We start from the raw sequence: 18,171 nt of genomic DNA, 5'->3' as shown, positions 1-18,171 counted from the left end.
ACTCATACTATTTTTGAGCCATGTAATGGGCTAAAATGTGGATTCTACTTAGGTAGAATAATGCACCTTCATGCTAAGATTACTTAAACAGAAATGCCCATTTTACTTCAGTGTTTATCTTTGCCAGGAGATACAAATAATTAAAATAGAGAGAGACAAATAATTATTTTGCCTTTAAGGTGTTGATTCTGAGTGTTAGATTAAATAGACAGACTGTTGACCACATGTGACTTAAGCAGTATTGTTGGTTATTTTACCGAGCATTGGATGAGGGCTTGCTTGAAGAAAGCTATGCTGTGGATAAACCTTTACTAGATCAAGAGTAACCTGCATTGCCCTCTGTGTTGTTGGTACCACAACATTATTCGGTGATATTGACTTTGAAAAATTAAATTTAACTTCTAAAAGCACAGATCAGATTTAGGTATTCTTAAATGTAAAATTGATTTTGACCTCCCCAAGAGCTTTTGAATAATAATAACCCTGGATGGGCGAATAAAGTTGCCATATAGAATTTTCTGTGTTCCTTTCAGTAAATCCATTCCGGAGCATAGAAGTGGGCAGTTGTTCAACCCATGTTCTTTCTTGTGTGTTATGTCAGAATTTGATAGTGTCACTGTGTTATCTATGATTTGTAATGGGATCAGTGCTGAAAGAGGCTTTGAGGATATGATTCACCAGTATTTAGACATCACAGGTAACGTAGGTTAAACATATTGAAACAGATTGAAAGAAAACACAATAGCTATTACCAATTAATTCAGGAGCAAGGAGAAAAATGGGTTGATTTTGGCCTAACTCAGGTGAAATAACTTATAAGCGCACATGGCTGGCTTAGTTCAGTGTGTGTGTGTGTGTGTGTGTGTGTGTGTGTGTGTGTGTTTTCCAAAGAAGCAGACATTCTAAAATTAGAATCAACATTACTGGTGGAAGCAGGAAACTTCAGAGTAGGGCATTAGATGTACGATCAGAGTAAAGCTGCTTTTGTGTCACAGCTGTAAGGAAAGAATGATGCTCGTTTTTTCTCAAGTAGTGCTTCTGCATAGTTGTATCAGCAAGTTATATCAATAGACAAAGGAGAGACTAAGAATATATACGTACAATTCTACCATCAGCCAAAAAGCCACATAAATCTTTCACATTTTCAAATAACATTCATGACAGGGAATAGTTCATTAGTGAAATTCTAAATCCTTGTCTCTTCCATTTTTTAAGTTCATTCAAGCTTTTAATATTCGCTCAGCAGAAGTGGAAGGGAACAAGAAAAATCTAGTACTGAATCATGGTGGTTTTTTTTCCTTGTAATAAATAGGTTTTAAAGTGTGTATATTATACACACACATATATGTATATATTGTATGTATTTAATATTTAGCATAGTAACCCAAGGGGTTTTTTTAGAAGTATTTTACTGTGAAGTGTAATATTCTTAAAGTGATAACAGTGGGGCGCCTGGTTGGCTCAGGCAGTTGAGTATCCAACTCTTGTTTTTGGCATGGACAGTGCGGAGCCTGCTTGGGATTCTCTCTCCCTCTCTCTCCCTCCCTCTCCCCGCTCATGCTCTCTCTCTCTCTTTCTCTCAAATAAACATTTTTAAGTGATAACATGACATCTAGAGTTTACAAATGGTTATAAGAATAAACATGCCTTGTAACTGCCACCCATAGTTAAAGAAAAACTACATGGAAAAGTTTGACCAGCATGCCAAAAGCCCCGTGGGTCCCTTGACAATCACAACCTTCTCCCCACACTTGTCCTTTCTTCTCTGAGAAAGCTCTAACTTTACTTTTTAGGTAATCATTTCCTTGTTTTTCTTTTTTTTTTATTTTTTTTAATGTTTTATTTATTTCTGAGAGAGAAAGAGAGAGAGAGAGAGAGAGACAGCATGAGCAGGGGAGGGTCAAAGAGAGAGGAAGACACTGAATCTAAAACAAGCTCCAGGCTCTGAGCTGTCAGCACAGAGCCCGACGCAGGGCTCAAACCCACGAACCATGAGATCATGACCTGAGCTGAAGTCAGATGCTTAACCAACTGAGCCACCCAGGTGCCCCTCCTTGCTTTTCTTTATAGTTTTACCGCTTGAGTATGCACCGTATGCACCAGATATACCTATATAATTTAGTGGTATATGTTTGGCAACTTTTTATAAACGAAATCATACTTGGTATATTCTTTAGTCTTACTTCTTCCATTTGTCGTCCATGTGATTGAATGTAGCTGTCAGTTTGTTCATTTTCATTGCTTTGTAGAATTCTCCTTGTATAAATGGACCAGTGTATTTATCCATTCAGTTGTGTTGGATGTCTGGACTGTTTTTACTTTGTGCCCACTACAGATAATACTGCTATGACTATTCTGTGCTATCTCCTGGTGCACATGGACATGTATTTCTGTTGGACATAGTCCTAGTTAATAAATATTAATGATGTGACAGTAGACAATGAAACTGTCTTTTTCTAGAAGCAAATTTAGTGAGCCAGTAATTTAATGAAGGAAAAGAAAGCATTATTTTGGTTGTTTTAGGGTGGTAGGTGCTGTCTAGACTTAGAGATGGCCACTTCATCCAGATAAATAAAAAATAGAATATCCAGGATTTTACCTTTTGTTTAAGAATTATATCTGTTTCATCAAGAAAATAAAACATTTTAGTTTTTAAACTACCTCTAGTATTATTTCTAGAATTCTAAAATTAACAGTATGAAACAGAGCAGAGAATGTATCTTACATTTCTTTTATGTTCTTCATGAAGATCATGGCACTGCTAAAAAGATGTTAAGTCCCCACTAAATATATATTTCCTCTTTGACATAAAATTATTTGTATAAATAGGTATAATTTGCAAGGGACGGGCCTCTAAAAAGGAGACAGGGGTAGGTTGGTTTAACTTAAAACTTTTTCTGTTTTGAAAGTCTCTTTCCCGAAACAGAAAATAATAGTTTGGATGAGTCAATGCAATAATCTGTTCTCCATAATTTTTCTTACTGCATTCATACGTGTCCTAAGGACAACTAATATTAGCATATTTCTGAGGTTTTTTAAAAAGTTATTATGGGCCTTTGTTTGCCTTTCAAACAATACATTAAGATGCAGGTGTATCACTTCTGGTAGTCTTATGCTTCAGAGCATATTTATTTTAGGGCTTCTGATTTCATCAGCAAGGCCCCACCGTGGTAAATGGTAAAAAAAAAAAAAAAAAAAGAGATACTGGTATATCTTCCTGGGTTTTTTTGTTTGTTTGTTTCATTCCAAAGCTTGAGCGGAAGAGTCAAAATAATGTTTGTCATACTTGGTTAGCTGAAGTCTTGTTCCTGTTTATATGAAACGGCCACTGGGCTAATGCAGTTAACACAAACACTTCTAAAAACTATTCCAAGTGTTGAAGAAAATGCCTTTTAATTTAAAAATTACTTATCCAGGGGCGCCTGGGTGGCTTAGTCGGTTAAGCGTCCGACTCTCGCTTAGGTCATGATCTTGCGGTTCGTGGGTTCGAGCCCCGCGTCGGGCTCTGTGCTGACAGCTCAGAGCCTGGAGCCTGTTTCAGTCTGTGACTCCCTCTCTCTCTGACCCTCCCCTGCTCACGCTGTCTCTCTCTCTCTCTCCTATAAATAAATAAAACATTAAAAAAAAATTTTTTTTTTAAAAATTACTTATCCAGGATCAGGCTGGGAGAAACACTTTCTCGAGAATTCAGCATGCTACCCATACCACAATTCATTTTGCTGCTTTGCTATAATAAATATGTTTGAATTCTTCTTTGCAATGAAAAGATTCTTTTGTCTTCCTTAGGGATTTTAACTTTCAAAAGGTGTTCTTAAATATATTACTACCTTATTTAAACTATTTGCTTACAAGATGTATAGTACTTTGCATGAAGAATAAGTCACTAATCCCCTGGGCACACAAAAGGAAAATGCTGTGCTGCATTTCCTATTTTATTTTGTTTTTCTCTGGTAGGTTTATGACTTGATGCCCAGCTTTTTTATAGAGTCACCTCTCACAGGACACAATTCCCTTTAATGTGTTTTCCATGTGCATAGAAAGAACCAGTGTGTTCATATGTTCATGTTACTATAACAAAATATCATAAACTGGGTGGCTTATAAACAACAGAGATTTATTCCTTACAGTTCTGAAAGCTGGGAAGTCCAAGATCAAGGCACTGGCAGATTCGTTCTCTGGTGTGGGCCTATTTCCTAGTTCATAAACAATTTTCTTTTTACTAGAACCTCACATAGCAGAAAAGTGGGTCTCTCATAAGGCACTAGTCCTATTCATGTGGTCCCACTCTTATGACCTAATCACCTCCTAAAGGCCTTACCCCCCAATACCATCATCTTAGGGGTTAAGATTTCAAAAATGTAGCGGGGACACAACCATTCAGCCTATAGCAGTTAGCAATCACCAGTAGAAATTTCATTTTTACCATGTGGCTTTCTCTTGGTATATGGAGACAAGCCTCCTTAAAGTGTTCCTTGAGTCAAGTGAAAGTGGCTTTCGCTGATGTCTTGGAGACTTAAAAAAATTTTTTTTGACAATTTATTGTTTTTATTAATATATGATAAACATTTTAGATTTTTTTATGAAATTAAAAGATATTAAAATCAAAAATACTAGGAAAGTTGCTAAGAAAAGTTTCCAATTTCTGTGTTGATGGTATAGAGTTGGCTGCCTATGTATACGAAGGTCTGTGAGTAGAGGAATCCCATGATGAAGGTGGTGTTTAAGGGAGACTGTACAGGAGCGCCAGGGGAACTCAGTTGAGCATCTGACTCTTGATTTTGCCTCAGGTCATGATCTCAGGATCATGGGATTGAGCCCCACGTTGGGCTCCCTACTAAGCATACATACATACATAAAAATAAAGGAGACTCTCCTGTCTGCCTTCCATGAAGTTGTCCCAAACTGCTCTGACCTTGCTGGTTTTTGAGTCCCTGTGAGTAATTATACAGTAAATAAGCAAGACCAGATGGGTGGGTCAAAATAAAATTCTTTTAGCAGTAAATGTAGAATGATTTACCTTGATAGGAAAGCAATGATCAGAATTTACATGAAGAAAAAAAAATCTTGGATATGGTGTCTTCCATGGAGTTAGAACTTTAAGATATTACTGTACTTTTTTTTTTAATGTTTGTTTTTGAGAGAGAGAGAGAGAGAGAAAGACATAGAGCACAATTGGGGCAGGGGCAAAGAGAGAGGGAGTATCTGAAGCCAACTCAGCCCCGTGCTGTTAGCACAGAGCCCAATGCAGGTCTTGAAAGCACAGACTGCAAGATCATGCATGACCTGAGCCAAAGTCGGCACTCAACAGACTGAGCGATCCAGGCACCCCTATGTTAAGGTACTTTTTGAAGTTACAAGAAGATCCTTATGTTTCAAGGATTCTAGGGGTGCCTGGGTGGCTCAGGCAGTTAAACCTTCAACTCTTGATTTCAGCTCAGATCATGATCTCAGGGTCGTGAGATTTTACCTGGAGTCAGACTTTGTACTGACACCATGGAGCCTGCTTGGGATTCCCTGTCTCCCTCTCTTTCTCTGCCCCCCACCACTCTCTCTCTCTCAAATAAACATTTTTTTAAAAGATGCTAATGTTTTATGGAACAGAGTTTGGGAAACACAGATTTAAAATATAGCATCCTGTATTTGGGTTAGAGATAATTGAAAGTTAGAATATACATTAGAATATACACTAGCAGCGTGTCACAAGAATGGCTTTGAGTCTACTCTTGCATATCCCCAAGAACAGCACACAGTTGTCTATATTTTACTCCCTCTAGAACGGTGATTCTCAACAGAGCCTTCCCTTGACAAGGTAGTAGCAGAATCTCAGTTGGATTTTGTAAAATGTTTTTCTGTATTCCTTGAGATGATCGCGTTTGTCTTTTTTGAGTTTGTTAACATGATGAATTCCAGTGATTGATTTTATAATGTTAAGCCAACCCTGCATTTCTGGGATAAATCCCACTTGGTTAAGATGTACTATCCTCTTAATATATTGTTAGATTTGATTTGCTAAAATTTTGTTTAGATTTTTTGAATCTTTGTTAATGAGGGATATCACGTTGTAAGTTCCTCTTACTGTAATACTTTTGTTTGATTTTTGGTATCACCGTAATACTGGCCTAATAGAATGAGTTGAGAAGTATTCCCTCCTCTGTTTTGTAGAATAGTTTGAGTCGAATTATTATTGTTTCTTCATTATGTGTTTATGAGAATTTTCCCTGAAGCCATCTAGGCTTGGGATGGTCTTTGTCAGAAGGTTATAAACTATAATTTCTTGAGCAGACATACAGTTTATATCATTACCCTCAATTCCAATGCAGTAACACAAAGTCTGTTGTAGCTTTCATCTTTTCCATATTTTGTAAGTCTCTTCTCTGACAAAGAAAAATCTGCTTCCTATTGTCTTTAATGTATTTATTTATTAGAATAACTCCCCTGGATGTAATAACCAATCTTCCCTTGTCAGTGTTGCCCCCTTCCCCATGCAAATGCTCTCTTCATCCCTTTTGGGTTCTGATACCTTCCCAAGGTCACAGCTGCTACCTCCTCTCCTAGCTCCCACCCCATGTGGATGCCTTCCTCACCCCACCCGGGCTTTGATGTCTGTGCCAGACTGCCCCTTGCATGCTCATCTCCTACTTTCTCTTCTCACGCACTTGTGAAATTGTTCCTGCCAACTGAGTGCATTTTATTCCATTTAAATTCCGCATTGTCTGGTACATAATTGGCAATTAATAAATACTTAATAAGACTAAAAAGAACTAAATTTTTAAATGGACACATGGTGTATTAACACTCTAAAAAAAGTGTTACTATTAACAGAATTGCCAAGAGTTTGCATTCCGGCTTTCCTGTTGAATAATATGTAACCATGGATAAATTAAATAAACTTCTCCGAACTTCTGTTTCCTAATTTGTTAAAAGGGATGAGGACAGAAATAATTACAATAATGATGATAATAGCACATGATGCCTACTATACACCAGGCGTTATGCTAAGGATTTGACATCTAATCTTCAAATTGGTGTTTTGGTGGAAATACTGTTGTTACATTCATTTTACCAAAGAAAAATCTGTCATTTGATGGAGGTCCCATTATCTTCCTCATTTTACAGATTAGGAAATGAAGCACACACACAAAATATTTATCCAAAGTCAAATAGCTAATAATTGGTGGCACTGGAATTTAGCTACTAAGCCTTCAAAAAGCAATAGTGCCCAGCATATATGAAACTTCCTAGTATGTAGTGAGATGCAGTAAATAATAATCCATTTTAATGTGTAAAGTGATTAATTATAATAGCTCTGAGTCACTATTGCCAGGTCTAGGACATAGGAAGAGTCATTATACTACCCAATACAAGTGGAGAAGATAATCCATTTTTAGCTTGAATACAAATTAGAAGTAATTTTTCTTTCTAGGCAGAGTTTAAAATCCTCTCTATCTATTCTAGATTGGTAAAGGAGACACTTTTATATAGAAAGAAGACACAGACTCAGAAATAGGTTATGTGCTTAAATCTAAAAGGAAATTTAAGATGAGGAAAGATGTTTCCAGTCAATAGAAGATGAGAAGAAGAATTAATGGTACCCTAGAGAGAAAAGAATAAACAAAGGACATCAGACCTGGAGAAAGTAGCCCAGTGGTTACAAGGAGAACAATGAAGACTTGACAAGCATCTATCATTCCAGTTCAGCATTTAATAACAGCCCTAAGCCCACAGATCCATTAATTTTGTGATGAATCTGTGAACTTGGCACATGATAGGTGCTCAGTATATGCTTGGTGAATTGATCTGACAATCCTTTAAAAAGCTTAAGTTGAATTCCCAGTAAAAGGTACAAACCTAAAATAAAGGGGAGAACAGAAAGGAAAACCACAGTGTCAGAATATTGGAGGCTGGAAAGCATATAGTTAGTGACTTAGCAGACTAGAGAAAGCAGTCCTAAACTGGCAGTAAGGATATCTGAACAGAAACTTAATTTACATTGCAAGATCCCCCAAGACATGGGTATCTCTGGAAGGCAAGGGTGAATATGGGGTTAAGACTTCTCTGACAGTGTGTTAATGAAGCAATTATTCTTTTGTTCCTTTCCCACTTTGCACAGCAACTTCCCCTGACCTTCTCAGCTCCCAGACTGCTGGCTGTCAACCAACATGCAGCTGGCAGAAAAATAGAAATCTTCTCTGGGGGAGAGAAAAGAACTAAGATCCTGACATCAGGAAGTCCCCAAGGACTAGAACTAAGATCTTGACATTGAGAATCTTGCAAGGAATAGGCTCAGCCAGATTGCCCATAATGAAGACTACAGTAAACAAGCTACACATGCATGCTTAGAGCTTCTAATCTGCTTTCTGGCGGACAGCTTTGGGTTTGAGCAGACAGCCAGGGATCACCAAAAGGACAAGGAAAGCCTCTGCTGTGAGTGAAATGTTGAGAAAATAAGAGAAGTTGTTACATTCATAGAAGAAAAACAAAGCATTATGTTAAAAAAAAAAAGTTCAGATAACAAAGAAACAAGCATTTGGAAATTGAGATAGCAGATATGAAGGAAGTTTGGATGAAGCTGAAGATCGATACAGAAGGTAGGATTTAGGAAATGTGTCAGAAAGTACAATAAAAAGACAAAGATACAGAAAGTAGAAGAGAAAAGATAAGAAAATAAGACAACCAATCCCAAATATTCCATACCCGAATAATAGGGTTTCCAGAAAGAGGACACAGAAAATGGAGGGGAAGAAATTATAGAAAGGAATTCAAGAAAATTTCTCAGAACCCAGAACAGTGGTCTAAAATAGACTCACATGTATCATAGCATGGCATTTGAAAGCACTGGGGAAAAAGAGAAAATTCTGTAATCTCCAGAGGGATGGGGAAGAGAGGTTCCATACCAGAATCAAGCAGAAGAATGGCACCAAACTCCTCAAAATATAACAGTAGAAGCTGTAATACAATGAAACAATGTCTTCAAACTTCTGAGGAAAATCATTTCCAATTTCAGTTCTATTACCATCCAGAAGTGTGAGGTAGGAATAAACATCTCTAAAGCACCCCTTCTCAGGAAGCTACCGGTGGATATGCTCCACTAAAACAAGGAGATGAAGGAAGAAAGAGTAAGACCTAGGATCTAAGAAACATAAAGAAAAGTAGAGTCTGTAGGATGGATTGGTTAGAGACCTCAAAGTACCATTGGTACCTAGAAATCAACATGTCCAGGATGGGACATGCCACAACATTCCAGGAAGGATTTCTAAAGGAAGTTGAAATTGATGGATTATGTAATTTGAATATCCCAAGAGAAAACTTGGACACTTTGGGAAGGATTTGGATTAAATTAGCAACATGTCCATAAAGAAGTGAGCAAATCTATAAAAAGACCATTGTTAAATTCAGAGAAAACTGAAAAGTTGTGCAGGGCCTATTTAGATTAAGAATTTGTACTCATTGGGGCGCCTGAGTGGCTTAGTCGGTTAAGCGTCCGACTTTCGCTTAGGTCATGATCTCGCGGTTCGTGGGTTCGAGCCCCGCGTCGGGCTCTGTGCTGACGGCCAGCTCAGAGCCTGGAGCCTGTTTCAGTCTGTGACTCCCTCTCTCTCTGACCCTCCCCTGCTCACAGTGTCTCTCTCTCTCTTCTAGAAATAAATAAAAATATTAAAAAAAAAATATTTCTAAAAGAATTTGTACTCATTAAAAGCAAATGAAAAGGCAAAATCTGGAGGAGATATTGATAATACACATAAATGACAAATAATACCAAGAATATATAATGAGCTTCTAAAAAAACAAAAAAACAAAAAACTCAATACAAAATAGACAGGAAATCTGAAGAAGTAATTCAAAGAAGAGGAAATTATATATGGCCGGTAAATGCAAAGAGATGGTCAGTATTACCAGTGAACAGGAAAATAGCAATCAAGACCACAATGATACAGCCATTTCACTGGCAAAAATTTAAAACATTGATAATACTAAATGATGGGTAAGATGTAGACTCATAAAATCTTTTTCGTTTTGCTGGTAAGATTAAAAATTAAAAATGCTTTGGCATTATCTTCCAAAGTTGGGGGAGAAAAAAAAAAAACATACTCTCTGACCCAGCATTCTTCTTTCAGGTGGAAAGTTTAAAATATATAAAATAAGAGAAATGCACAAGAAGTTTCATCACAGCACTGTTAAGCAAAAGCCTGGAAACAACCCAAAAGTTGCCTGTCCATGAGAGAGTGGATAATTTACAGCAGTCAAAACAAATAAATGTATGAATGAAACTCTACCATAAGATTTCATCATAAGTAAAAAACGTAAATTTCAATTATATACATTACAATGTATTAAAAAAAATCTTGCTTTCTGTTTACTTATTAGTCATATACTCATTTATTTCTCTTGTCATGATTATCTAGAGATCATAACTTGTATCCTCAACAAATTAGTACTTTTATGTTTTCCTGGATGATTCAAAGACCTTAACACACTTAAATTTCATTTACCACCCTTCCTGATTATTTATGATTATTGTCATGTATTTTAATTTTCTGTTTTTATCCCACAAAACATTATTCTGTTGTTTTCTGCAATCAGTGTTAACTTGGTTTACCTACATATTTATCTGGGTTTTTGCTTTTCATGCCTCTCTACATTTCTGAATTTCCCTGCAATGATTTTCCTTCTGCTTGATAAGTGTACTTTAACTCTCTTAGTTTTTGCCTGAAAATGTATTTATTTTACTTACTTTTTTGATCATTACTTTTTCTGGGAATAAAATTCTAGGTTGGGATTTATTTTCTTTTTGTACTTTAAAAGTATCGTTTCATTGTCTTCTAGCTTCCATTGCTTCTCTTTTACTGGATATTCCTTTAAAGACATTCTTTCATTTTTCCCTTGCTCCTTGTCCTTGGTGTTTAGTAGTTATACTGTGATGTGTCTAGGTGTGTGTGTGGGAGGGAAACAGAGGCTTGGTATATTTCATCATTTTTGAAAATTTTAAATAATTATTAAGTATTATTTCAATCCATTTTCCTTCTCCCTTTTTGTGTTCTCTTTATTTCTTACAGAAAGAAATCTATAAGAAAGAACAGAAAAAATACTTTTTTCCTTTCTTTGTTTCATTTAGGATGTTTTTATCTGAGTTTTTTTCCAATTCAGTAATTCTCTTTTCAGCTGTGTTTAATCTGTAAATCCCTGTCCACTGGGATCTTAATATAAATTATTGTTCTTAAGTTTTACAATATTCTTATTCTTTCTTATAGCTTCATTGTTTACCAGGGTTCCATCTTATTTTTATTTTTTTGAATGTATGAAGCATAATTATTTTAAAGTCTACATCTGGTAACTCCCTTATCTTGATCCTTTGGTGTCTGTTGTTTATCTTAGTTTTTATGATGTTGTCATACATGTGGTTATCTTTGAATGCCAAGCATTTTAAATGAACTCTTGTACAGATACTTTCAGGTCTAAGATGAAGTCATTTTACTCTAGTGAAGATTTGACTTTTTTCCAGAAGACTGCCAAGGGCATTGGCAATATGAGATCACCTTAATCCCTTAAAGATTGAGAAAAAATCACCTGAACTTCAGACTCTGTTAGGGCTGGTATATTTCTAGTCCACTCTTTACCCCCTATGAAGTTAGCTTTTAATGATCTCAATATAGAATGTGGGAGATACATCCTCCTTCTTGGCAAACACTGAATTCCAGTTTTGTCCTCTTGGTCTTGTGAGTCTACCAGAAGCTTTGCTCAGCTATTCAGTCACCTCTTCCAAAATCAGATGACTAAGAGGAATGCAGCCTCAAATTTGTGGCTCATCTCTCTGGGTTTCTTCTCCCTGATCCTGAACTCACATGACCCTTGTTGTTTTGTTATCTCTCTGATAATTTCAAGCAGATTAAAATATGTAGTGTTTTTTTTTTCCTCAAACATTTCAACTTGCTTTTGGTGAAAGATTGGTCCTAATTACTAAGTTTACCTCTAAAACGAACTCCCAAGAGATACCTTTATCCAGTCTCTCAGTGTATGTATCCCTTTATGGAGGAATACATATAGATGCAACAAATTTATATAAAAATGAAAATAAGGAAGTGACCAACCCAAGATTCAGGACTATGTTTCATTGAGATAAAGGGAAACCAAAAGATGAATTGGTTGTAGGTGAGAAGAACATTGTTAGATATAAGTTCTTCTCATACTTCTAGCTTTTCTCTCAGATGTTAGTTCAAGGGAGCTAATCACGTTAAAAACAGCTAATTAAATACTAAACAAAAAAAGGCCATGCATAACCCAGTGAAATATGTGTCATGAACTATAATTAATCCTATTCTGTGTACCTCAGGTTTAATTTAAAAAAGAAAATTACTTTGGAAAGGAAATAAAATCATAATATATTATGTGACACATAGGGGGATACTATTTACGTACCAAACAGTGATCTAACTGAAATTCTGGCATGCTAAACTTGAGGATTAAAAGTGTGTGTTTGTGTGGAGGAGCAGGAAATAAAAGATAACTAAATTTTCATTTTCTGTATTGGGAAATTAATGCATAATGCATAAAATGAAAAAGTCACAAAATGATCAGAACTAAGAAAGTAAGAATCTGCTGTAAGAGTTCACAATGGTTGACTGGAGGTGTGGTAGTGAGTTGAGAGTGAGAAATCAAGTTGATATTTATAACAAGGTGGTTAGAGCTGTTTGTTTGAATTGGGTTTTTTTAATGTTTATTTTTAAGAGAGAGAGACAGAGTGTGAATGGGGGAGGGGCAGAGAGAGAGGGAGTCTCAGAATCCGAAGCAGGCTCCAGGCTCTGAGCTGTGAGCACAGAGCCCAGCGTGGGGCTCGAACTCAAGAACCGCAAGATCATGACCTGAGCCAAAGTCGGTCACCTAACTGACTGAGCCACCCAGGCACACTGTTGAAATTGTTAATAAAGTCCATAACTTTGGTAAAAATTAAAATTAAAAAAGGAATTATCAGAGCTAATTAAAAATATTAGAGGCATGTAGTAGAAAATACTGGAAAGTAATACTTGATAGTTTGCCTAAAGCTTACCATATGAGTGGATTGATTATTTCAACCGGTTGCTTTTAGCCAATTCCTTTGCCATTTTCCACATGGCAAGAAAGAAAGAGAGAGAAAGAGAGAAAGAAGGAAGGAAGAAGGAAAGTAAAAGCTTTAAAAAGTATGTGCTGTACATCTGCAAGGATTTTTATTAGATTCATGTTATGTGCATAGCCCTAAAGGTCCGAAAAGAGGTTAAAGTTTTATTTGGTCATGAGCTAAAAAGACATCTTAGCTATTGTGCTGATTAAAAGAGAAAGTTCCATAAATATAATTTAAAACATATTATTTGATAAACTGAAAACTAAAAAAAATTAGTGTCCAAATGATAGGAAAATTAAACACTGTGAAATATGAGGATTTCTGCAAAACTGAAAAAAAAATCCTACACTTCTGATGGAAAATTTACTTTTGTTCAGGCATGTTTTTTAGTTGCCTAGGCTGAATTTTTGGTTCTGTGTCTATTAGTCATAGACTGTGTTTTGTCTTCTAGTTACTATGTATCCAGCTTGGCACTGAACTACAGTCCTCCAGATCCTAGATCTGAGGATGAGGCTCAGCACAATTCAGAAGCCTTCACTGATCATACATCCAATCTGAAACAGTGAAAGTTGAACACAGAACTTTAGCCTTTCTATGCTTTAGTTTTGCCCACCCTAAAATGGGAATAATCATTCTAGATTACCTGTTAGGGATGCTCCAAAAAGGAATTAAGATGATTGTCAAAGACATCACCTTAAAAAACCAAACCAAACCGAAACAAAACAAAACTAGGGATACCTGGATGGCTCAGTCACTTGAGCGTCCTGCTCACACTCAGGTCATGATCTCATGGTTCACGAGTTTGAGCCCAGAATAGGACTCTGAACTGACAGCCTAGAGCCTGGAGCCTGCTTTAGGTTCTGGGTCTCCCTCTATCTGTGTCCCTCCCCGGCTTGTGCTCTATCTCTCTCTGTCAAAAATGAATTAAAAAAACAAAAACAACAACAACCAAAAAAACTATTTGATTGTTAGTTAGTACAATATGTACAAAGGAAAAGTAAAGCTGAGTTTCATATCAAGGCTGTAACAGGATTGTTTATGCGTTTCAGTGCCTACATGAGTAGGTATCATTTCAAAAACAAGGAATGAACCATATACATATTTTTAAATCTTTTTATATTTACTAGATACTTGTTATCTACTAGCTCTGTATAAAATACAAAGTATCTGTATGTTTTTGTGTTGACTTATCTACAAGTCCTGATTCAGGATTTTAGGTATAGCCAAAGAACCAGCTATATTTAGCTGCCACCAAAGTAAATGAATATAAAACATGTTTTGCCAATGCCATAAGCACTGAGTTGACAAGCCCCATGACATTTTTGGTTATATGTTGTGAGTGACCACATTTTGAGTTACAAGGCTCACCAGCCTCATGGCCATAAAAGTTCTAACACTCCCACCCTATTAGATATTGCATTTATATCTAGCTTATTCATTTCTGCCTCCACATTGGGTAACTAGGGAAACAATGACGTCACTGCTCAGCGTGGTACTTATTAACTTCCATATTTAGGCTTATGGTTTGGGAAGCCTACAGTTATTTAATAAGTCTCACCTCCACCTCTGTAATAAATTCATACAACTTTTATTTTTCTAAGGGGAAAATAGGAGAAGCATTACTATTCTGTATAATTTATTGTTTGGAGGAAAATATGTATTCTAAAGTACACTGTTTCTGTAAAATCATCTGTGCATTGGCAGCAGAAGTTTTTTGATAGACATTCACAGCATTGAGCCAGTTGGGTGACCTAAATTAATGCTCCCTCTAGGGGCCGTGCTCCTTTGAACATTTATTCTTCCACTGGCCACCCTCCTTTCCTTTACCTACCACTTTACTTTTATCTTGAGAAGCTGGCTCTCCATCTTGGGCTTCTTCCTGGTAATCTTTCTACCTGCATTCTCTTGGTAACAGAAAATTTTTAGAAATAAATAGTACCCGGATACAGCCTGGGCCCACTACCTGCCAAATGAGATAAAAGTTAGTTAGCACTCTATTCAGTTAAATAAATAAATGGACACTGAGTACAGCTCTGCAATCATTTGCCTAATATGTTTGTGCTCTTAGTTTCCAAAATTATTTCACTCCTCCCTTTTCCTCAAAGATGCTGCACCCCACTAATGCTTTCTTTCAGCCTCTGACCTGACAGTATAATGCACTGAGAAAACTGAAGCAAGCAGACATAAGTTCCATTATTTCCTCACCATCAAAACCATCCAGCTTCTCTACCTGCAAACCTGTCTTTCCCTCCACTTCCGTGAGTGAAAGCTACCCGTTCCAGCCAAAGGCCACCCTTACACTTGGGAGGTCCTCCTCCCTCTCATTCCCAGTTTTCCCCTTTTTCCCTCTCTTCCAGATGTTCTCATTATCCATGGTCTGCTCTCTCCTAGTTTTAAAAAGCGGTTCCCTGACCTTACCTGTCACTATAGCTATTGGCCCATTTCTCCGCAGTCACTGGCAAATGTGATGTATTTCAAAGTGAAAAGTCTCAATTGTGTTGAATCTTGCTGAGAAGTCAAGGGTCCACATTTTTGGACCTTGAGAATGGGTCTGTGCTTCACTGTCTCCACTTCCACATCTCTTGTCACCAGCCTCCCCTCATCAAACTCCTATTCTCGTCACTTCACTGACACTGCTCTTGTAAGGAGTCGTAGGAATCCCATCGGTCACATCCTGTGTACACTTACTTAACTTCTTGGCACCGTTCAATATAAAAGCAGAGCCTGAGACAAAAATTTGCATGCAGTCTTGTTTGTTTGGGGGAGAAGATTCCGGGGAGCTAACATGATAGGTCACAGAAAAGGAGAGAAAGCCAACAAGTTTGTGTTCTGGGAATGCCCATGGCTCTAGGTTACTGATATAGCTAGTGCTAGATTCAGAAGACCCTGAATTATAAGACCTTGAGGAGTCTTACACGATATGCCTCAGAACTATTTGCCTGGGAGACAAAAGAGGAAGCATGTATCTGTCAGATCCCATCCCCCCCAGCTTAGGGGTGGGACTCCACACACTTTCCAGTGCCCACAAAGTGCCAAGTAGGTTTCTACTCTGTGGGCCAGAGAAAGTACAGGGCAGGAGGAGGGAGGTGCTTGGTTCCCACCTGATGCAGGTGCTGTCTGGTTGCACCTGCATGAAGCCTTGAAGGCTTCATGGGACTTGTCATTGCAGCAGTGACTGGCATAAACACTGGGGTTGAGAAGATGTAGAGGAGTCAGTCACAAGCTTCCTGACACCACATTTATCAAGTACCTCTCATCGTGTTTTCTGATTTCTCTGCTTCACATCCTAATGTTGACACTCCTCATGGCTGTATACTAGAGCTAATGGTTTTTAAAAGTCCAGCCATTTCCTAGGTGACCTTATTTATTCCCATAAATATAAATATCATCTATTTGACTTCCAAATAGAGCCCTAGAACTCCAGACTGTTGTATTTAATTGTTGGCTTGTCTCATTCCGTCTCATCATTTAGGCAATTATACTAAAATTAATCTCCTAGTCATTATCCATAGCAAGAAATAGACTCTTAAGAGTTCCCATGTACTTCCCTAACCCCTCCCACTCCCCCATACTTACCTATAAAGGTAACCACTCTACTGACTTTATGACGTTATCACCCAGGTGTACATCTTTAGACTCTGTAGTTTATGCTTGTCTGAATTTTTAAAACTTAAAATCCCTTTTATAGAATTTATTATTTAGAGTCATTTTAGATTCACAACAAAGTGGAGAAGAAAGTACAGAGTTCCCATATTCCCTCTGGCCCCCACTGTGTACAGCCTCCCCCATTATCAACGTCCCCCACTGGAGTGGTACATCTGGTACGATCAGTGAGCCTACCACACTCACACATCGTAATGACCCAAAGTCCATAGTTTACATTAGGCCTCACCCTTGGCATTACACATTCTTTGGGTTTGTAAAAGCATATAATGACAAACTGCATGTTTGCTGTATGCATTCTGGTCTCATACAGAACAGTTCACTGCCCTGAAAGCCCGCTGTGTTCTACCTATTCATCTCCCTGCTGGCAACCACTGATTGCCTCCACCACAAGAAGATGCTAGTGTAGACAATTCCCTCCCCATGTATTCATCCACATCATAGGGGTTTTTTTTAATTGTTAAATATTTTTATTTCTATGAGAGAGAGAGACAGCGTGAGCAGGGGAGGGTCAGAGAGGGAGTCACAGACTCTGAAACAGGCTACAGGCTATGAGCTAGCTGTCAGCACAGAGCCCAACGCGGGGCTCGAACCCACGAACCGCGAGATCATGACCTGAGCTAAAGTCAGACGCTTAACCGACTAAGCCACCCAGGCGCCCCAGGGTTTTGTTTTATAAGTGTAACAGGAGGAATGTGTTTGGGGCACAAGCTCAAAAAGATTTTAAAGTGATGATGATATCTTTGCTACCTGCCCATGGCATGGGTTTGGTCCCTCAGGATTAGAGAAAGTAAAGGTGAGAAACTTGACCCTCTCCACGTCTGGGCACCAGCAGAGCTGCTGTGGGGCATACATGTCCCGCTGTGCAGAAGGTGAAAATAGACTCCACTCTGCCAACTAGCATGGAAGTCAAGTCAGCTGTGGGATGTGGAAGGCTGGCAATTAGAGGAACATCCAAGACTTTGGCCTGGACATTCTTGTTCTCTGAGTGTGAGCCTTCAGCAAAGAGCACAATGGGGTTCATTCAACTAGATTCCTGAGCAGTCGCAGTGGGGACATCGCAATGGGAAGGGAAAAGGTGAGACCACCGTGCCAGACTGGGTAGTAGATATCGATAAGTCTCCCTTTGGTGGCTCATGGAAACAAATGAGGGATGCTTTCAGTATGTTTATTGTTTGGGAATAAGTGCCCTAAGAAGCAGAGCCTGAGGTGGAAACTCATATTCAGGTGATTCATTTGAGAACTGTTCTCAGGATAAGGGCATGAGGGAAGTAAGCTACGGCAGGGGAAGACAGTTCCCCAAAAGTGAGGTCTCAGCTGGAGGTGCAGTAGTAGTACTGCCTGTCTCACAGGGAGGTGGGTGGAGCTTTAGTACCGCTGCTGTAGGCCTTCCACAGGTGAGGGTCTCAAGAGTT

General features: G+C 38.0%; 1 long non-coding RNA gene across 2 annotated transcripts in view; it reads left to right on the top strand.

Moving 5' to 3' along the window:
- Positions 1-18,171, top strand: part of LOC144221069 (uncharacterized) — a 121,590-nt gene that overhangs the window by 19,811 nt on the left and 83,608 nt on the right. The window lies entirely within an intron of this gene.

This window comes from Crocuta crocuta, unplaced genomic scaffold (genome assembly GCF_008692635.1).
Source record: "Crocuta crocuta isolate KB4526 unplaced genomic scaffold, BGI_CrCroc_1.0 scaffold91-1, whole genome shotgun sequence".
Lineage (NCBI taxonomy): Eukaryota > Metazoa > Chordata > Mammalia > Carnivora > Hyaenidae > Crocuta > Crocuta crocuta.
Note: the sequence above shows the minus strand (reverse complement) of the source record. Positions and strands in the feature narration are given on the sequence as shown.